Source organism: Prosopis cineraria, unplaced genomic scaffold (assembly GCF_029017545.1).
Source record: "Prosopis cineraria cultivar Desert tree isolate PC_DT_omini unplaced genomic scaffold, ASM2901754v1 PC3, whole genome shotgun sequence".
Classification (NCBI taxonomy): Eukaryota; Viridiplantae; Streptophyta; class Magnoliopsida; order Fabales; family Fabaceae; genus Prosopis; species Prosopis cineraria.
In genome coordinates this window covers 37,669,342-37,692,917 of record NW_026555334.1, presented here as the reverse complement: position 1 = coordinate 37,692,917, position 23,576 = coordinate 37,669,342, and the positions used below count along the sequence as shown (strand labels likewise).

Here is a 23,576-nt window from a genome sequence, read left to right as displayed (position 1 = left end):
ATTCTTATAAAAATTATATTATTTTTTATCCTTAATCTCAATTTCCATTTTATAATAAGTAAAAGATAAATTTATACAAAAATTTAGATTAATAAATACAAAGGTAAAATGAACAAAATTTTATACGTATTGTGTTGTTTATATTTTAAACTAAAATTAATGAAACAAATACTTATATTTTGAATAGGAAAAAGTATACATCATTATTGGTTTTCTTGAATGCAATAAGAAGGTTAAAGAAGGTTCCTTTAGTTAGGCTTATGCTACCTACAAGAGCCCATAAGTAAGGTCAATAATAGGTTGACTATTATGTTTTGGTGAGACAAATGGAACTACTTTGATCAGCCCCTTATTTCTCTCACAGGAAATAATTTGGATAAGATTCATCAAAATGACAAAGTTAGTGACTTTGTAATGGGGAATGGCTACTGGAACATAAGAGAATGTGAAAGATTCCTTCCTTTATGAGCTACCACCTCACTACAGTAATGTAACACTCCTGCAAGTCAAAGGGAAGACATTTAGTGCTGGAGGGTTTGTTTTCAATTAAAGTTACTTATAACTTTATCACTTAAATGGCTAATATCAAGTTGACCCTAACTGGAAGAAGGTTTGGAGTTAGAAAATCCCTAGGAAAGTGAAATTATTAACGTGGCAATTTAACCATGGGAGAATTGTTACTAAATTACTCAGAGCCAAGAGAGGTTTATCTGATAATCTAAATTTCCCTTTTAAGTATGGCTATAAAGAGAGAATTATACATATTATGAGAGATTTCATAATAGCTAGAGATGTGTGGAAATCTATTATCAACACTAACGCTTATTATTTGTTTTTCTCTAGTGATTTACAAGCCCAGCTCCATTAGAATGCATCATACCAGTTAAGGAGAGATAGATGGACAAGATGGCAATGGACCGTAGTTTTTAGTCTTATCTATTAGCTCTTATGGAACCAGAGATGCAAGCGAGTTTTTGACAACAAGGTTTAGTCCTCCTCTAACTTTAAGCATAACTGCCTCTTCCTTCTTTTTGAAGATGCTACTAGTATGAAGTGGAATCATAAAGTTTTTTCCTCGTGAGGTCTAGCCAAATTCTCAATGATACCTACCTCCTCTAGATATTATTAGAATTGATGTCGATAGATATGTTTGGGAACATAATTGTGCAACATGTAGAGGTGTCATCAAGAATGGGAATAGCAATTGGATAATGGGTTTTAGGAAAAATTTAGAACATCTACCTTTTACTATAGCAGAACTATTTGCTATCAAAATAGGATTGGAGGTTTGTGCCTAGATAATTTTGACTAGAGTACAACTTCACTCTAACTCTCTTGATGCTATCAATCTTTTGATATGTGAAACTGGTTAGGATCACCCACCGAAGGACACTATATTTGCTATTAAATATTTAAGATACTATGGCCATGACATTCAACTCTTATATTCACCTTGTGAAGCTATTCGATGTGCAAATAGGTATATAAATGTGCGTACGTGAAACTTAGAGTTATTACCTAACATCCCTCTTATGCCCAGTAATTCCTCTGGCTTTATTTATCTTTTATTTGCCTCAAGCTTCCTTAGCCTACTACTAAAATATACTAATATTAGTAAGAGATGAAGTGGTGTTCTCTAAGGTAAAAGGTGAATTTTTTTTATCATATCATATTTATATTTATAAAGCATGTCATAAATTTTATTGTAATTCCTTTCACCCATATTAAAATATTGTTAAGAAAAAGTATGCTATTAAAAATAAAATTAACAATTTAGTAAATTTTTTAAGCGAGGTAATGAGTTTTGAAATTTTTCTTAATTATGATGAAATAAACCACAAGTGACTAGTAAATAAGATTAAAAAGAGCATCCAACTACTCTATTTGCTTTTTTTATTAGGATTAGTATGTAATTTAATCATGAATTATAGGTTAAGGGACAGTTTAAATTTTAAATTCGTATTTGATACATGTTAAATTTTAAAATATTAAACTTAGAAAAATTTCTCCAACTGTTAATAAGATAATAACGTTTGTTAATTTTAAAATTGTAGGCACCTTATCATTGTCTCTCCCCTTCTCCCCTTCTCTACTCTCTCGATCCCCCTTCTCTACTCTCTCCCTCTGCCTCACTCTCACTCCTGCTCTCTTGATCTCTCCCTCTTAAGCATACCGTTGTCCTTGCCTACCGCCATCGAGGTCTTAAGCTCTCATTTAGGATGTTGAAAGCCACGAGAAGATGGCCCATGCATGAAAGGAATAGAACTTTTAATTTGAAAGCTTAAAAGCATGGTCTATGTAGTGAGACTAGCCCCCATCTTCTTACCCATAACTTGGGTGCCATGGCTTACTAGGAGTAAGAGAGAGAGCAAGAGAGGCTTCATCTTCTTAATTATGCAGGACGTGAGTAAGAGATCGAAGAAGAGAAGGTGAGAGACGATGGCAGTAGTGCTCTATTTTAGTGGCATCGTCTCTATTTTCTCTGCAATAAATTTGAAGCTTCTAGGTTACTTTGTTCTTTCCCGCTCTCTCTTATCTTGAACCGCATGTTTTAGGCATTCTATGGAATGCCTTTCATCCATCCTCACAACATATTTGTTGTCACTGTCAACAATAGTATTGGCCTTACCTGTGAATTTGTCTATTATATGAGTTTTTTTTTTTAGACACATTCAGTTCAACTTGTTTTAATATCTTGAAGTGGTGTGTATAAAGTAGGTAAGGGTAATAAAAACCAAAAGCATCAGGTAAATATTTTGTGTTAGACCCTATACACGTTAGGTCTATTTGAGAACCTAACTTTTAATTTTTAAAAAGTACTTTTGGCACTTTTTGAAAGTTAAAAGTATTTTTAGTATTATAAAACGTGTAATGAAAGTAGTTTTATAAATTTATTTTGAGAAATGAATGTGAATTTGCCCAACTTTCAACAATAGTATTGGCCTTACCTGTGAATTTGTCTATTATATGATAGTTGTTTAGTTTTTTTTTTTAGACACATTCAGTTCAACTTGTTTAATATCTTGAAGTGGTGTGTATAAAGTAGGTAAGGGTAATAAAAACCAAAAGCATCAGGTAAATTTTTGTGTTAGACCCTATACACGTTAGGTCTATTTGAGAACCTAACTTTTAATTTTTAAAAAGTACTTTTGGCACTTTTTGAAGTTAAAAGTATTTAAGTATAAAAAAGTGTAATGAAGTAGTTTTATAAATTTTTTTGAGAAAGTTATTGAATGTGAATTTGCCCAACTTTGATTTCCCTTAGCTTTTGGGATGTGATTTTCAAATATGATCCATTAATTTTTGATATAACCATGCTACCCTTGATTTTTATATAAAAAAAATTGCAGGTAATAATTTTGACAAATCACATATATAGATAACCAAACACATACTTATTATGTATAAATATGGGTTAAGATGGCGTTGAAATATAGATTTACTAACTCTATTTTTTGGTGGATTTAAAATTACAAATGAGAGTAGTTGTTGTACCTACTTTTATAAATAACATGATACCCCTATAATGTTTTAATTTTTTTTAGTATTAAACTATACATTTTTTATTCTTATTATTTAACATATTAAATTTTATGGTATTTTAATTTATTACATTTTTAATATATTATATTTGTAAAACAAAAATTACCAATTATCATAAATTAATGTCTTTTTAGTTATTAAATATTCAAAAGTATATTTTAAAAGCAAAAATTATCATTAATCTAAATAACTTGTCGAACTCATACTTTATGCTTACTGTTGTTCCTCTGCATAACCATAAGTGGACGACGATGCTTCAAAGCCAAATAAGGATCAGTTTTTGGCCGTCGATTGAAATGCCAATGTCTAAGAGAGAAAGCGAGGGGGAGGGAGAGAGCATGAGAGGGAGCAAGAGAGTGGAAGAGGAGAGGAGGAGAGTGATGGTGATGATGGGCCTGACAATTTTAAAAGTAATAGACATTTTTTTGTGGCCAAAAGTAAAAGTAATAGACATTACCCTCATATTAATGATGTTAATGATATAGAAAAAATTATTTTAATTTTAACGGTTTAAAATTTAAAATATATTAAATAGGAGTTTAAAATTCAAATTCTGTTTAAACTTATAATTCGGTATTCAAATTACATATTAACTGTTTTTATTATATGAGAAATTGTTATATGCTTAGTTAAATTACAAAATTTAAGAAGCTTTTATCACATTCTTCCGAAATTATTACTCATGGAATCATAATTTATTTTCACGAGATAAGATGAATTCCTTCGCATGCTAACTCGTTTTTTTTTTTTTTAACTCACATGAGTTACTAAAAATTTACTTGCATTTAAATATCAAGGAAGTTCCTAAATACAAATTTTTCCATGATAAAAAATTAAAAATATTTTGAAATGTTTGATAATTATAATAATTAATTCATTTTTCGATTTGTTGAGCCTACTGATTTTATAATATACCGTAAAAAGCTCTAAATTATTTTCGAGGAAGAATCTTTTTACATTATAAAAGACGTCAGTGCCCAATCTGTATTTTTCATTTTTAAAAAAATTTATTGTAAAAATGGAATTTTATGAAAAATATATTTCGAAATAAAATTAAAAAATATTTTATTGTGACTATTGAGTACAATAAAAAATATTTTTAACAAAACGTTATCATTATTTTCATTTAAAAAATATGTTTAAAAAATGTGATAATAATATATAATAAAATAACAAATTACTCTATGTATTTTAATATGCATGAAGTAACGCCTTTTAAAAATTTTAAAATAAAATAATTAATTTTTTTACATTTTTATATAAAAGGTTCTTATTCATTTCTATTTGCTACTAGTTTAAAAGGTATTTGATGAAACACGTCGTCGTTTTCGAGTAACCTCCGTCAGGACTCAGGACTGCTATAGTTACGTGCCCTAGGCCAACCGTTAGCTTCGGCTTGATTTGCAGCCATAACCGCAACCTTTCGGCTAGCGGCTATCCAAAAGCTTCATTATTGTCAATTCCAAAAGCAAGGGCTATGCTTTCATCGTGTTGCTAAATCGTTAAACTTTAGCGTGCTACACTGATCAATTGTTCAACTGTCTCAGGGTAAAGCGGGAGTTTGGATTTGGCGGTTTCAGAGCAACTTTTGGGCTAGATTGTACGGTGCAGGTATGTTGTTTCGCGATCTCCCTGTTCTGAGTTGGATTATCGTTCATTTTTGCTCTATCCACTTCTGATCTGGTCCGTAAGGAGAGAAAGATAGATGAAAGGGAACAGAAAATAAAGAATTTAGCTTATCAGAGTCGTATTAATAATCGAAATGTCCTTCCCTCCTCGCTATGAAACCAGGAACAGTTGTCCGTGGAATTCAATTATTATTATTTTATTTTTAAAGTAGCTTTGCCTGATCCAGTGGTCTCCATGTAAATGAACGGTGTTAACCCCAGGCTGCGGTGCCCGTTTTAAGAAGTTGGTGAATAGAACAGAAGGGGCTCATTTTAAGGTGCAAGTATTTACTATGGATTCTGAAGACGCGAGAACAGCGCGAGAATCTCTGGACGTTGCATTTCACATGGCGAATATACTTGACACAGGTCTGGACCGTCACACACTTTCTGTTCTTATGGCTCTTTGTGACCTGGGTGTCAACCCGGAGGTACTTGCGGCTGTTGTCAAGGAACTGAGCAGAGACGTGGCCAACAAAAAATTGCTGGCTTGACACTTGGCAGAAACCCCCCATCTTCCTCTGTTTTTGCTGCTTGCAGGTTGCAGCTCCATCATCTGCGTCCTGAATGGGTTCACCGTTCTATCTCTGCAGGCTTGACTCTTTTTTTTTTTTTTTACCTGAAGGCTTGACTCCTTCAGACCAGCCATATTGTATGTTTTTCTTGTTTGGATAAATTGCATAATTCAAAGTTTGTGTGTGCATCGGGTTTGGGTGCACTTTTGTTTGGTTTCGTTTCATAATTCATGATATTGGTCTAGCCCCAAAAAGAGGGTGCGGATTTCGCAATTTACATCTATTGAATGCCCCACTTTAAACACGTTGATTCTGTGATTGATTTCCTGGTTAAAGAAATGCGGATGATTTCTGACGAAATATTATGCAACCTTGTTCATTTATCTGTTTTACTATTCTTTTAAGCTTGGCACATTTTTTTGTATTTTGTAATAAATAATGGGCGGGCGTTCTGATTTGGGCCAACCATCCGGCCGGCATGCGGTGAGGAAATGTAAAATCCCATACCTGTAGAGTGTGGCATGAAAAATTATAAATAAAAACTTGCCGGTCGATTAACCAAAGATTAAAAATGCAATTGAATTTAATATGCTCAAGGATTTCATAGCCACATTTCATTTGGTTATTGGGTTGGAAGGTGTGGTTTTGGGTCTATAAATTACCAAGACTTCTCAAGTTAAATAAACCTCCCTTTACAAACAATTCTATTTTTATTTTAGACATTACACGAACCTGTTATTTTATGCTTTCATCCTACGAATATTTCCCACGTAAAACTTTCTTAAGGCATGTCATGATTACACTTTTTCTGATAGCTCTCTTGAAAAATTACTGTAGAAGCTGGAAAGTGTTTTTTTGTTCATTTCAAAGTTTTGATAAATAGTCATTTTACTCCAGATTTGCTTTCAGAGGATTTTATATTTGACCAACTTGAACTATATAGTCGATGAACCTTTCACAGTGAATAATAGTTTCTTTAGGCAAATTCCTACTAAAAATATCCCAATATAGGAGCTATTGTCCTGATGCATTAAGCTCATCCACGTGGCTACTTGGAGAGTAACATTGAGTGCAGTAAGATTATGAAGATGTAGTGTCGAGTCAAAATAATGTAGGAGTGAATGATTATGAAGATCTTTTGAGGACCTGACCTGAGCATCACGAGGAGCACAGGCCGCAGGATATTTGCGTCAGTTGAGTACGTAGAGTTGTTTTATGTCGCTTTGAGACATAATGCCTATCATGAGAAATTATTCCGCAGAGCAGGTTCCTTAGAGGATGGTTTTGAGCTAAAATTCAAACTTACCTGCAATACATGATTATGATTACTCAAGTACACAACTAACAATTTGCACAATCCTGTGGAAAAGGGAATGATATTAGGAGTAATACACCTGTTAATGCCTTAAATTTAGGCCATGTTCAACCACATGCTTCTGATATGAGAAATACAAGTTTCCCAACTGGATTAGCAAATAACATTTTAAACATATAAAGGAATATCCCAAGCTATCAGCAGCCAAATAAAGAAAGAAAGAAAAAAGTTAAAATATCTGGGAAATATTATCCACAAAACAAATGAAGCCACAGTGAATTTGAAGAGTGCGACGCCATACAGGCAATGACAATGAGGAGACTCAACAAAATTGTTGGCTCGCACACAACATGATGCATGAACTCATCCTAAGCCTATTAATATCCTCTACGCCAAAACGAAATTAAGGTTTATGTCTCTTGTCTGAACTCTAACCCATGAATTCTGGCATGGACAGCCTCCACATATTTCGTTTTATTGTTCAATGCATGACGTGCAGTTTTTTTCCCTCAACCTTAATTTTAATATTCTTCTTTATTATCTGCAGAATTCTATTCTTTTTTTTTTGGGGGGGGAGGGGGGGGGGAGCCTTCAGATGAAGCCTATGCTTCAGCATATTGACCAAATATTCCCTATAAAGCTCTCTTTATGCCCTAGCGGCCATTCTAGGACCTCCCTATAGATGCTTCAGTCTTTCTCCCTCTCCTTCTATAAAGTAGCAGATTCCTGGTTTCTGTTTTTTCCCCTCAACCTTAATTTTAATATTCTTCTTTATTATCTGCAGAATTCTATTCTTTTTTTTTTGGGGGGAGGGGGGGGGGAGCCTTCAGATGAAGCCTATGCTTCAGCATATTGACCAAATATTCCCTATAAAGCTCTCTTTATGCCCTAGCGGCCATTCTAGGACCTCCCTATAGATGCTTCAGTCTTTCTCCCTCTCCTTCTATAAAGTAGCAGATTCCTGGTTTCTTCTTTTGCAATAGTGTCAAACCCCTTAATCCAGTTATTAATTATCAGCACTATAAAATAATCTAATTATTATTAACAGACGAACTGGTTTTGAACTTCAAGTCTCAGCTAATTAAGCAACAATGGATCAGTGGGAAAAGAATAATCTTCCCGCAATGGTGGAAGAGTCCATATATCGCTTTGTACACGGGATAACTACTGATAAGGATTCTGCATATTGATGGAAAGGTTAGATCTTCACGCATCACTTTCTCTCATTAAGATTCCATCAAAAGTCGTTGGTAATTTTCAACCAATGATTAGGCTCCCCCACTTTACCATATATCGTGGCCCTCATGCAACTTGACAATGAGAGTACTCTTGCATTCACTTTAGATTAGTATAGATCTTGTAGTAAAACTTGTGACTAACAGAATTCTTACAAGAAAGGATGAGGTTGACAACTGGATTTCACAAGCTATAAGGAAGAATGCTTAAACGTACGGCAACGAAAATGAAACCATTTGCATCGAGGAATTTGAATTTATCCATTATATGTCTTCTGGGAATTTAGAATACCGTTGTAATGTCCAAGTTTGAATATAACATTGAGTTATGTGTGGATACTTAATATTTTGTGTTTATAAAATTATCAAAAAATATTGTGGAAAAAAATGTCACAATTGGTAGTTTGTGAAAGTTGGTAAAAAGTTACACAAATAACTGGATCAAACGCTGTATCGAAGGTACAAGGACGTGAAAATGTCTTCTTTTAAATTTCAAGTTATGGAATGTGTACAGTTTAAGTCTACAAATTATATATAAAAGCCATTGAAAAATGTCATACCATGAAAAGTAAGCATTAATTTTCACTAATGAGAAGAATAGACGACATTGAACCCTACTTGCTAGATATCAGAAACAACAGGACCATAAAGAGGGGGCAGCCTAAAACAAGTTGCTGTCCAGAGCCACGGTGCCCCAACACCGACCTCTGAAGAATGATGCTCTTGAAAGATTGAGCCTGATTCCCAAAATCCAGATCGATATTTCCCACAATTGGGTCATTTTAATTTTGTAATGAAATCTCCTGGAGCATGTATATGGCTTGCCTAACAACATCAACCCAAGAATCAGTACTGCACACACCCACTACATAGATGCATGACGACACACAAGAACCTGTGGTCTAGGATGCTTGTGGTTTCTAACCATTTTCTTGCAAAAGCAGAGATTTGCAGTACTTTTCGCATGTCAGCATCAAGGCTATCATACAACGGGAACAAAGCAAAGGCACGCTATACTTGAAATTACTTAGAAGATTGAAGCCAAGTTGAGCTAAGGTATTGTTCATAAAAGGGTAGAAATCCAAATAGAAAAAATCTAGCTCCTTCTCACAATATGTGGAAAGCTTTATTTTACAGTAAAGCATCCTTCTGTGATTACTAATCATCCTTTTAGCAACAAGTTTTGGTAGTAACCAAGCTAATGAAGATTTCTGGCATCACTTTACTGCCTTTCCATTCCAATGACAACGAGATATCGTTTAAGATATGATAGTGAAGTTTCCTTATTTACAGGCAATAATGGCCAAAAAAATTAATTGGGACAGCTAGACTCAACCCATGTGTTGAACCCGGAGGGGTATACTTCACAGAGCTACCCAATTTGCATGAGGCATAGCCAAATGTAGCATCTAGAGATGATGAACTCTTTACCGTATTTGCTGGTTAAAAACCTCTGGGCAAATCCTGAATCCTATGGTTGTCCTCTACCGCACTGGCCTGAGGTAACAGCCGAAGACAAAACAAAAGATCTTATCAGGAATCAGGATACTCTCTCTCTCTCTCTCTCTCTCTATAGCACTGTATTAGTAGGGTGACTTCTCTGAAATTATTTGGGGTGCTAGAATTGTAATGTTTGGGCTAAATATAAAATATTGTTTATCAAAATATTGGGTAGGTCATAAAGCCATATGGGCTAAGTGACTAAAAAGTCAAGCTCAATCAACCATCTGAATAGAGAGTCCAGCCCTAAGCTCAATGGAAAGCCACAACCAGATGAGCATGTTGAAATCCCACCAGTTGCAAACCACTCGGTAGATCATTGGTGCATAAAGACACGATCTCAAATGATCCTGAATCTCATGGGAACAATATCATCATGCCCAAGTATCTCGGCAAGACGGGTTGGTTACCAAAAATGAAAATAGTGAGTAAAGATCATGCCATGAGTTTCACGAGATCTCTGATTCTTTGGAAAAACATTCTAGGTTCTAAGGGAGAAGTTTCCATCACTCTATCACTATAAATAAAGTATGCAGGAAAAAGAGGGTCAACACTCAAAAGACTTGCATTTTGCACCCGTAGTTCTTAGGATTATCAATTAGCTTTATCTTCAATTAGCTTTGTAATCGTTTTACATTTAATAATAATCAAAGTACTTATTCTACCAAGTCTTGTGTATCTTTTATATCTGGGTAAATTGTGATAATGGAGCTCGGGGACCTTTTTGTTATTAATTGAGACTCAGTGTTTTTGGCATGTTTGGTAATTTGTTGTTCCAAAACAAAATATTTTTGGCACACTCAGTAGGACCTGTGTAAAAAAGATGGCAAGGACAAAAGGATTGATGAAACAGTTGCTGGTTCTTATGAACCAAAAGAGAACTTTGTACTTGCAGGGTCAAAACCATTAATGCCTGAAGTTGAGACTACTAAATATCATGAGTACATAGTGCCGATGTTGATAGATAGCAGCAGCATGAGCCTTGGGTCAAAGCTAGGAGGTGGATAGGCAAACCTGCTGATCATATCTAACAGTCTAGTAGTAAAAGTACTACGAGGAATTCAAGACCGAATAGATAAACAGCTAGAGGAAAATCAGAAGTTTTTTGCTATATCCTTAGAAATATTAGACATAGGGAAAAGGAAAGACAACAGCTCATGATGCAGGCTCTGCATGATGGAATGAGAAACTTAGCCACATCTTTAAGAGGAACTCCTCTAGAAGTAGGCTCAAACTTGGGCCGCATGATAGACAACAGGCAGGAGTTAATGCAAACACAAGCCCTTGAGGCCGCACAATTGTAAGGAACTATTCTAATCATCACGTCTTTGCCAACACTAATCCTTTAAATAATCCCTTATATTATTTACAGGAGCTCGACACAAGTGGCCTAAGGGGCATGGGGATAGTCCCTGAGCATCAGAACAAACCTCTGAACTAATTGGTGAACATGAAGGCCCTAAAGGATGCCATTCAGGACTTATACAGCCTAGAACTAAGGCCGATTGGCTATCCCACTTTCTTAAAGCCATACCCAGAATACATAGACAGAGATAACCCATACCCTCGGGTTTACAAGATCCTTGATTTCACCCTATTCTTAGGAGACAGAACACAGTCCATATTGGAGCACATAGGAAGATTCACAATCCAATGTGGAGAGATTTACAACTATGATAACTTTGCCAACTTAAAACTGAGATTGTTCTCAAACAGTCTCACAGGCCCGACATTCACATAGTACACCTCACTGCCTCGCAATTCAATTCTTAATTGGATGGAGATAAAGCAGAAGTTCTATGTGCAATTCTATAAGGTAAAGCTAGAGGTTAGCATAGCAAAATTCTGCAAGTTCACCCAACAGGTTAGGGAGATAGCAGACCGATATTTAGTAAGGTTCAAAAGGCTGAGGAGAAGGTGTCATGTGCTGCTTCCAAAGGCTAAATTTATCAAGTTGGCCTAGGCAAGCCTTGATATAAAGCTTCAAAGAAGTTCTATGGGATAGAATTTTGGGGCTTTTACGAGCTTATAGCCAAAGTTTGTAGGTACGAGAAATTGTTGAAAGAGGAAGACAATCGTCGATGAACTATGGCAAGCACGTATTTTGGTGACCTCAACATAGCAGTAGTAGAGCTAAAAAGTAGGCAACTACACATGCCCAGCCCTGATAAGGAAGGCTAGGGAGAGACTCCCAAAAGGCCTAATGCAGTATAATATACCTTCGACACTTTTAAAATGGAGGAGATCTTTTCTTGCTCAAGGAAAAGTTTATCTCAATACTCGCTGACCACAAGATACCTTTAAAGGAGGAACAAAAGGGAAGAAGTACTGCAAATACCATTACTTTTAGAGCCACAACGCTAAGTCTTGTTAGGGCTTTAAGAACATCATCCAAGACCAAATTAATAAAGGGTGTCCCTAAGTTTCTAAAAAAGGAGTCCATGGTAAATCTAAGGTGGTTTGGGATTCCTGAGAGAGACAACGAGCAGCTTAGAGGTTGACAACTAGCGAACAATAAAGCAGGATAGTAAACAACTCTCAAAATGGGACATTGGTCTAGAGGGATTGCTTATGAAGAACCTAGACTGTCTGGGAGAGCTATATGATAAATTTGATTACTTTGTTAAGTACTCAGCACGCCAGGAACAAAGTAAACCTTTCACGGGTACCTTCAGGTTAGGATTTTGGATGTAGCCCTGATGGGCTACCATTAACAGCATCAGAGGATACTATAGAGCTTCCTTCAATACCAAAGTTAAGAGTTTAGGTGGGTTTGTTGCTCTATGTGGTAACGTACTACCTTTAAAGTGAAGAGTTGTAAGGCACAAAAAGTTTCCAATTACCTTAACTAGAACTTAAAAATGATGCGTTCAGCAAAAGAAAGTTACACAAAGGTACCTCGAGCAATGAAAGCTGAAGCACAGGAGAGCTCTAATATACAGAAAACCAACAAGTTTAAGAGGAGTTCACGAGGGGAGTGAGAATGAAAACTAGTGAAACGGGACCATTCACATTGGGAAGATGCCTCTTAACCTCTACTGTGTGGTTTCATTATCGCTCCCTTCCTAGTTCAAGTTTACCACTAATAAGACCCAAGATTGGTCAAAGCAAAATAACTCAAGGGCAATATATACGAGTCCATATCAATATTGTGCAATGGAACTTAGGGAGGATGAAGAAACTGAATCAGTGATGATGTAGATGCAAGCGGGGAAGGCTAAAGCAAAACCTATGTGTCATGTCACTCTACAGGTCGTGAAAGGAAAGTTGAAACAAGCTATCTTAGAGAATCTAAGTGTTAAGATAACCTAACACCTGAAGTCTTTGTACATTGAGGCTTATTTCAATGGGAAACCAATAACCAGAATACTAGTGGACAATTGCTTGGCAATAAATATACTACCAACTTATGTAATGCTCACGATAAGGCAAGAGGAACAACACCTGATGCCAATAGAGATGTCTGTATTGGGATTCACTGGAACTTCTTTTAAGGTCCTTGGTGTATTGTCGTTACAGGTCAATGTTGGGACTAAATCCTCTCTGATGGCTTTCTTTGTGATCAGGACAACAGCACAATATTAGGCCCTGCTAAGTCGGGACTGGATTCACGCTAATGAGTACGTCCCTTCCTCGATATAGCAAATGCTTCTCATGTGGAAAGGGGAAGAAGTAAAAGTGGTCTGGACTGAGGACAAACCCTTTACAACCATCACTGACTTTGTAGATGTAAGATATTATGACACAAATATGGGCCTGTTCATGTTTTGAAGGGTACAAGAGAATCTGAATAGAGTCCATTCATGCAAAACAACAACACATGCTATCATGCCTCTAACATCATAAAGGCATGATCCCATCATAGAATTGATGAATGATTAAATTAGAACGACCATCAAAAAATTATAGTTGTACAACATGCAAGAACAATTGGAAGACTACGGACCCGAGACTTTTGGTATCGAGGTCATTTATGAAGACGAAACCTAGAAAGTGATGCAACTACATGAGCTAGACCCACCTTTAAAATTCAAAGACATAGCCCTAGAGGTATAGGATTCATTGGAAGAAGTAAACCTCAGGTCTCCATAAGAGCTGAGAGTTACCTTTATTAGCTCGCTATTAGATGAGGAACAAAAAAATACCTTTAAGCAGGTGATACAGGAATTTAAGGATTGCTTCATGTAGGACTATAATGAAATACTAGGGCTAGCGAGATAGTTGGTTGAACACATGTTTCCTATAAAGCCGAACTGCATATCACACTAATAACTCGCCAAGGGAATGTTAGTTGAAATGGAGTTATGAGTAAAGAAGGAGATCAAATGCCTCCTATGAGCCAGCTTTATAAGGCCTTATAGGTATGTTGAGTGGCTCTCAAACATAGTCCCAGTAATCAAGAAAAATGAAAAGCTATAGGTTTGTGTGGATTTTCAAAACATAAACACGGCCACGCCTAAAGACGTGTATGCAATGCCCATTATAGACAAGTTAATGGACGCTAAGGTCGGGAATGCATTATTATCATTTATGAACTATTTTTCAAGATATAATTAGATATTTATCATAAAAGAAAACATTCACAAAACTGCTTTTAGGTGCCCAGGCTTTATTGGAATATTCGTATAAGTGGTTATGCCATTTGGTCTAAAAAATGCCAGGGCCACTTATCAGCAGACTATGAATGCCATCTTTAATGATATGATAGAAAAACATTTGGAGGTATACATAGATGATATTATGATAAAATCAAAAAGGCATAAGATCATATCAAGCATTTGAGAAAAAGTTTCTTTCGAATGAAGGAAGTAGGCCTTAAATTAAATCTACTTAAGTGTGCATTTGGTGTAATTGCAGGTAACTGCCTTGGATTCCTGGTCTACAGAAAGGGGATTGAAGTAGACTAAAATAAAGCACAAACTATTCTAAAAGCAAAGGTGTCAAGTAATAAAAAAGAGCTCTAAAGGTTTCTAGGCTAAGTCAATTATCTTAGGCATTTTATTCTGAATCTGGCAGGGAAGATGAAGGAGTTTTTTGAGCTTTTAAACTTTAAAGACGTCGAGAAATTCACTTGGATCGAACACCATCAAGTGGCCTTTGATAGAATCAAAGAACACTTGATAAGGTCCTCAGTCTTAGCAGCCCCAAAGGAGAACACCCTATTCTTATTGTATTTAGTTCCATTACCATGTCCATAGGATGCATGTTAGCCCAAATTATTGATGGGGGATGTGAGCAGGTGGTCTATTATTTAAGTAAGTATTTGACTCCCACAGAGACCAGATACTCAACTATAGAAATAGCATGTTTAGCACCATATTATGCTTGTACTAAACTAAGGCATTATATAATAAATGTAGCTATATATGTGGTTTCATATTCTAATTTAATTACGTATATGCTTAATCAGCCAATCATGACAGGCCATATAGGGAAGTGGAGCTTGGCTTTAGCTGAATTTTCATTAATATTCTTGCTCCAAAATTTAGTAAAAGGCCAAGTTTAAGCAAATTTTCTCATTGATCATCCCTTAGCCAGGCTTCCTAAAGATGAAAAAGAATTACTTGTTCTCAATAGACCCGGGGCCCTAGGCACTTAAGTTTGATGGATCTAGCACAGAATAAGCATCTAGGGTTGGGATAGTAATAACTTCTCCTATGGGTGTGAAAACTATATTATTTCTTCAATTAGATTTTAAATGTACTAACAATTGGGCTGAATACGAAACACTACTCACAAGGCTTAAGATCCTTCATGAAATGAAAGCTCGTGATATAGTCATAGAAGGGGACTCTTAATTGGTTATCAAGTAATTAACTAGTGAATAGAAGCATACAAGCTTGACTCTAGTGATGTATTATACTAGAGCTTCTTAAATCTTAGATGATTTTGAAATAGTAACCTTGACACATATTTATTGAACTCAAAATTAAGAAGCCAATGAACTAGCTCAAATAGTATCAGGGCTAAGGATTTCGCCTGAACTCACCAAAAAGATAATTGTGGTGGAATGAAAGGAACATCTTTCGATCTCTCAACATGGTTTGACAGTACAGTATGGTGCGATCTCATAAGAATTAACTCAAGATTGGCGGGATAATTTTAAAAGTTATCTATAAAATCTCAACTAACTATATCCTTATAGAACAAAGATACGTGCCCAATACTTTATTTTAATTGGAGATGAGTTGTATAGAAAGGGCCCCGACGAGTTATTACTTAAGTGTTTGGCCTTCACTGAGTACATGGATATTTTAAGACAGGTGCATGAAGGAGTATATAGGGTTCATCGATCAGGGCTAAAAATGTAATGGATGGTATGCAACTATGGATACTATTAGCCATTAATGGTAAAAGATTGTATTGAATATACTAGATGATGTAGGAAATGCCAAACTCATGGGCCAGCACAACAAATACCAGTATCAGACATATATCCTATCGTTAAGCCATAGCCCTTTCGAGGGTGGGCTATGGATGTAATAGAAAAAATTTATCCAGCCTCATCTAAGGGTCACCCATTCATTTTAGTGACTATAGATTATTTCACAAAATAGGTAGAGGCTGTCCTTATAAAGAAGTTGAGCAAGATGATGTTATTAATTTTATATGTGAGCAAATTATATTTCGCTTTAGGATTCCTGAAACAATTATAATAAATCAAGGGACCATGTTCACTGGAAGTGACTGTAAAGCTTTTGTTGAGGAAAGTGGGATCAAACTATTAATATCATCATCATATTATCCTCAAGTAAACAGGTAGGATGAAGCTTCTAATAAAATAATTCCTGAAATTATAAAAAAAAAACAATTGAGGAAAACCCTAAGGAATGACGCATATGACTTCATGAGGCATTATGGGCATACAAGACATCAAAAAGAGAAGCCACTGGCATGAGCCCATTTGTGTTGACATATAGACATGAGGCCTTATTACCCATGAAAATAACAGTCCCTTCATTACGCATTGTGAATAGCTTATGAAGATTTTTCGAGGGATATAATGAAGTTATGATGAACGAGTTACAAACGTTAAATCATATGATCACCCAAAAGAAGGAGGTCTCAAGAATATATAACAAAAATAAAAAGAAAGTAGTTTCGAATAGGTGAGCTCATATGGAAATTTATTTTACCATTTGGTTTTAAGGAATGGACACTTGGTAACTTTTCACCTAATTGGGAAGGACCATTCAAAGTTGGTGAAGTACTTAAAGGGAATTGCATATTGGTTATCTAGCCTTGATGGGACTCCACACAAACAGGCTATAAATAAGAAATATTTAAAGAAATATTGGCTGTCGCAGGAGCAAATTATGAAGGGTCAGAAATGAAAAGAAGTAAACAAATGCAAAGACCTAAGGCCTAGAATGGCCTTATGATGAATCAAAACAAATAGTAATCTTAAGAGAAAAATTGTCTTTTATTTCATAAAAATTATGGTACAAGGGACAATATAAAAAATAAAAATAAAATTATTATCCTGTATAATAAGCCTAGAGAACATCCCATGTAGCCAAAGCTGCGTGTAACATCCTGATTTTTATATAATAAATAAATTGTGGAATTTAGGTTTTGAAAAAAAAATGATAATAATAGGAATTTATATTATTTGAGGTTATTTAGAAATGATATTATGGTAAGGTATTTAATTATAAATTTAAAAATTTAAATTTAAAATCACATAAGTAATATTTAGTTAAGATATAATACATAAATAATTTTTTTATGTGTGTTAAAAAAAAGAGAGAAGGTAGAAGGAACAAAAAAAAGGGGGTAGAAGGTTGTTGTTTCTAAGTCCCACATTGGTTAGATGAGGGAAGAGAAGAGGTGCCTTCATGTATAAAAAGGAGGGGGTGTGTGCATTAGGAAGCATGAGAGGCTAAGATGCAATTTAGAGGAAATTGCAACTTTTGGCCCAACAGTTTGAATAATTAAATTCAAACCTATAGTTTTTTTTAATATAATTGTGGGACCCAAAATCTCATTTTTATATTATTTTTCTCTCTTCCTCTCACGTTGCTTGGCGTCTTCTCGCAAGGGGGGATTATTTTTTTTTTCTTTAGGTATGTTCTAACTTTTCTATTTAGATTAGCATTTAAAAATTTATTTAATTAAAAAAATTAATTTTATAGTTATTTTCTAAATAATATTAGCTTTCTAGTGATATGATTATTTTGTAGGATAGAGTAAATATTTTGATTAGGATTTTTCTATAGGATAGTTAATCTGATAATATGATGGATTAAAAATATAGGTTAAAACTCTCAGGGATATAATAAATATTATAGAATATTTTCTTGAGGTTGAAACTCATGTTTAAGAATTTTTGAGTTAAAATCTAGATCTATATGGTTGAATTTATGTGGAATCTGAGATGTAGGGATAAACCTCTGATTATTACATATTTATTTAAGTATGAATAGGTATTTTTGAGATTATAGAAAGGTGATTTGAGGCTTCAAGATAATTCTAAAATTTTTAATTTATTTTTGGACGAATTTTTAGAATATAAAAGGATGAAATTGTGATACTAGAAGTAATTTGAGGCTTAAAAATAGTTTATTAGGGTACGAGAATTTTAGAAAAGAATTTAAAAAGTTAAATGAGGCATAAATCTTAAATTAGTGTTAATATGAATTATAGATCTAAGACTTTCTAACTCTTTAAATTAGATTTATGTATTTTAATGTAAAATTAATATATAGTATTATGAAATAACTATGTAGATTGTGTTGACAAAGATAGTGGTGAAAGAGGAGTTGTGAAGGGGAACTTGTTATTCAAGACACAAGGTAACCATTATTAATGTGTTGTGATGGGTGTGTTTATGAATGGTTATGTGTTATTTTATTGTTTGAAAAAATTATGAATTAATAAAATAAATACTGTATATATATATACTTGTTTGAAATTATTGCCAAGTGGGTTAAAAAATTTATTTTTATTTATCATGATGAGATATTATTGTTTGGATATATTCCTGTTTGGATATTTGAATGATGCATGACTTGTCAGGGTATTTAATGTATGGTGTTAATGGAAATTTCTGTTCGGTTAATTATTACCATGTGGTAAGCCCTCATTGGACCCAATAAGTGACGTGTCGCTTGGTCCAACTCACCTTTGGCCGGGTGATTTGGCGTTCGAGCATAGCAAAAGGAGGATATAAGGTGCAGTCATGCAAATTAAATACTTGTTCGGTTTGTTTGAAAGTATTGTTCGATTAAATGTTTTGTGTGCCCACTTAACAATTGCATAATTAGTTACATCCGCATGCATCATTATATATTAATTTTTGGTTACTGGGACTTTTAAGTCTCATTTCCCGTGGTTAATATTTTTACAGGAGCGAGTCCGGCCGAGAAAGCACCAGAGGTGTAACTATGGCGTATGAGACACCATCTTTTACGTTGCCTCTTATTTTAGATTATACAATGAATCTTATGCCAACTTAGGGCATATCTTTTTTGTGAAGCATGTAAACTCTAATCTTTTTATTAAAAGTATTTATATGACCAAGAGGATTATGTCTGTCCCTCTTGATTTATGATCTGATTTGAATATCATGACATGAGGATTATGTCTGTCTCTCATGGTTTTAATTGCCTTTTTGAATATTTTAAGACTTGTGTTATGTCTTGGATGTATCATGGTAAGAAAATTTTCTACCATGATAATGGTTTTAATAATTTACGAAAAATCGGTTTGTAAATTTGAGGGTGTTACACTGCGCCCAGCTCAGCAATTAGTGATTGATGTCAACCAAGGGCCGTTTCTAATTCCAACGTTGAATGAAGCTTCTCTTCTGAGATGGCTTGTGCATAATACAATTCTTTACTGGTAACCTCCAGCTTGGACTCCATATTACCCTCCTCAAGCCATGCTAGCTCCTCTTCAGCAGCTACCAATTGACGCCTCAAGTCAGCCACCTTAGCCCGTAAAGCATTAAGATGGTCCACACAATGAGTGATTTCTTAAACTCAATCATTGGCAGCAATCACTTGAGTCTTGGTATCAATATACTCATCCTTAATAAATTAGCTATTGGCTAGATAGTTTGGAAGGGATAAGAGCTCCGTATGGCAGTGATTAATGATGACGTAACATTTTGGGACTTGGGTGCGGAGGAACTCCAACTCGAGTATAAGAACAACTTTCTCCACAACAAGGGTGTCAATAGGGACCGATTTTATAGAGGGAAGCTAAAGAGAGAAAAGGATAATTAGTGATAAAAATAAGGAAAGGAGAAAGGAGAAGAGAATGCAACAGATTGACACCTAACTTCAGTCTACTAGTACTTTGTCTCTTCCTGTGGAATGAGGGGTATGGGCGGATTGCAAAGCTGACCATAAGGCTTTCTTCACTTGACTAGTAGGAGTAAAAGACTCAAACTCATCCTATATGGAGGCACCCTGAGTAGAGGCTATGGTGATTATCGTAGTCTCTTAGGTTGAAGGGCCAGCAATTGAAAGACTAATGCCAATAGCCACTGAAGGCTCCTTCAAGAGTCTTTCAGAGCCCTTAATCTCAATACCTCTTGCTGAACTGATGATGGGAGCCACCTTTGGGGCCGTAGTAGAGGTAACCTCCCAAACTTTACCAGTGGCCTCGAGCCTTGAATCACCAACACTATCCTGGGCCACAATGAAAGCACCCTCTTGAATTTCAATAGCAACCTTGAGACCCCCTAGGTCACTAGCACCATTTGGGGCTATGGCAGATATGGCTTCCCAAACCTTAGCTGCAGCCCCAAGATCTCCTATGCTTTTTGCCACCTCTCAAGCCACATTATAGGCAATCTCTATAAGGTCTTTAGGGTTGCCTCAGGAATGGCAATAGAGGCAACCCTTAAAGAATCTGGAGTTACTGGGGGAATGGTAGAAGACATGACCACCTAAGAATCTAGCATTGTCTTAGGTATGGCAGTGGAGGTAATCACCTAAAGATTTAGAGTTGGGGCCTCCAACCCTTCAAGACAAAGGGGACTCATTTCACTGTTGTCGAAGTCAGCCGATAAGATCATGGTGCATTGGTGCTTTTATGAGCACTTTGCCCTTTGGGGATTGGGTTTGACCGGAGGAGGTGTGGATGAAGGTTGATCAGGAGACACCAGGAGAGGTGATGTCTTTTTCCTCTTCTTAGAATCCGACAAGGGGGACAAAGCCCATTTTCTCTTTTCAGATCTATCTCCCTTGTCCGGTCGGCTTGGGAGATAACTCTTTTTAAGTTTGGGCTTCTTCATGATCAAGACATGAGAGGATGCATAGTCTCTCTCAATTTCTTTAACTACGAATCCCAACGAAGGGGCCGTTTAGGTCTCTGAAGCAATAGGAGTATCGATGTTGCCCCTCAAGAGATTCACCAATGCATATGATTGCGTCCAATCACAACCTGTAAAAATTCAAAAATAGGTTAGAATATGTCAGATAGCAAAAGGGCAAACATAGTAGACAACACTTACTGGTAGCCCCAAGTACATAAACACATTCTAGAGCATGATCGACATGGGGCTCAACTCGAAGAAGAAAGCATTGCATCCTGGTGCCCAAAAACTCATAAGGGCTATCAGCAGGTTAACCAGAATGTCGACATCAACCAATGAAAGTAGGATTAGGTCATAAATGCCCATTTCTTTCTACTGCTATTCGTGAGTCTGTCTCAAGTACTTCACCCAATTCGACTAAGTGCGGGGAGATCAAGGCCAGTTTTAAAGCTTCCGGCAGGAAGATTCAGTGAAGGCCAAAGTTGTCTTGGCCAGAATCAAGTTGCAGATTGAGGTCAGTGGCCATAGATTTAGGTGGGTAGGAGCAATCGGTTTAGAAAGGTCAGGGAGATGGTAAGTACCTAGCATCACTCTTGTTGGAAACTCAAAAGCTTTAGGGTGAAGTGTTGAAAAGACATGAAATCATCAACATTTATCCTTAAAAATATGAAAACCAAACAAAAAGCAAGAGTCTTACTAGAAAGCAATAGAATCATGGAAGGACGAATCCTCCTAAAACAAAATGAGGGGGCATCAGAATAAGAACTCAATCTAGAGGAGTATGAGTTCAAAAATAAAATGCATACTGTCACCAATCCCCTTAACAGAGAAATAAGATTTTAGATTATGACCACGGATTTAGGTAAATTTTGCTAGAAGTATTAAAGGGAATAGTAGTGGATGCAGTGGCAGCAGAAGAGGAAGCCATTATTAAGCAAAGGAAAGAACAAAGTGAGAAAAGAAAAAACTTAAACAACAAAAAATGGCAAGAAGGGTAAGGGGAACAACCAGAAAAAGAAATGAGAATTTATATTAACAAAGGGCGCTCAAAGACGAAGCGATAGTTTAATTTTTTCAAATATGCCACGTGGCTTGCGATATCAGCCACTAGCATGCGGGGGGCATTGTTTAAGCTAAATATGAAACATCGCTTTCCAAAACGTTAGGTAGGTCATAAAGCCATATGGCTAAGTGACTAAAGAGTCAAGCCCAATCAACCATCTGAATAGAGAATCCAGCCCCGAGCTCAATGAAAAGCCATGACCAGATAAGCATGTCGAAATCCCATGAGTTGCAAACCCACTCAGTGGACCGTTGGTATATAAAGACACGATCTCAAATGATCTCGGATCTCACGGGAACAACATCATCGTGCTCAAGTATCTCGGCGAGATGGGCTGGTTACAAAAAATGGAAGATAGTTAGTAAAGATCATGCCATGAGTTTTGCAAGATCTTTGATTCTTTCGAAGAACATTCTAGGTTCTAAAGGAGAAGTTGCCATCACTCTCTCATAATAAATAGAGTACCAAAGCGCGGAAGAAAAAGAGGGTCAACACTCAAAAGACTCACATTTTGCACCCCTAGTTCTTAGAATTATCAACTAGCTTTATCTTCAATTTAGTCTTGTAATCATTTTACATTTTAATAATAATCAAAACACTTATTCTACCAGCCTGAAGACCCTTTTATTATCAATTGAGACTCAACGTCTCTGGCACATCTAATAATTTGTTCTTCCATGATGAACATATAAAAACTGGTTCAAATATTATTGGTTATTCCCTTAGCCAATTAAGTCATGACGGATATCTCAGTGATAGATAACGAGTGTAGCACCCCAATAAGCACAAACTCTGTCAAAAACCCCGTAGTGATTAATGAGTGTAAAACAGGAGGGCTGGGAGAAAAAGAGGCTGCCTGTAGCTACTAGAGTGTTGGGTGAAGTATATGACCTTTCCTTGAAAGTAAAAAACAAACAAGAATCATTGTACGGAAAGAAACTGGCCAGCTAGATGTTGGAATATTGTGGAGGACATAGTGTACTTAGAAAGATAATCTGCAACGATTATGAGCACAACGGGCCTTCTTTTCAATCTCAAACTTTTTGAACGGAAAGCTTATGGCTTGTGGTTGTGTGAGGCACACGTGAAAGCTATAGTAGCTGCAGCGGATTCACTGGGTTTGTGCTTGGTCCGACATGGAAAACCTGCAAAGCAAGATGATAATATTCAGAGGGACATTAGCTGACCTGGCATGCAATAAAGCAGCTTTCATACTCATATTTTACTCAGTTCAGTACTTTAGTTATCTTCTCTATGCAGATGTTTGTTCTTAGGATCTCAACTCTCTACCACATTGGAAATATATCGTTTAATCCGAAGATCTGATTATGTCTTGTTTGCTGAACCACGTGAAGCGTTGTGCTAAACTATATATTTATTATTCTTGGGAAGCGCTTCGCAGGTTTTATATGTTCAACTGTTTAACAACGTGCAATGTGTTTCAATCCACGAAGCTCGAAGCTTAAGAAAGT

At 35.8% G+C, this 23,576-nt stretch overlaps 1 long non-coding RNA gene across 2 annotated transcripts; it reads left to right on the top strand.

Moving 5' to 3' along the window:
- Nucleotides 1-4,890: 4,890 nt before the first annotated feature.
- On the top strand, nucleotides 4,891-6,029 carry LOC129307207 (uncharacterized). 2 transcript variants are annotated; one of them, XR_008592313.1, is made up of 2 exons: nucleotides 4,891-5,154; nucleotides 5,399-6,029. It is a non-coding gene; the product is annotated as an uncharacterized LOC129307207 (long non-coding RNA). The 2 variants fall into 2 exon arrangements; XR_008592314.1 differs by having other exon boundaries at nucleotides 5,433-5,937.
- Nucleotides 6,030-23,576: the final 17,547 nt, after the last annotated feature.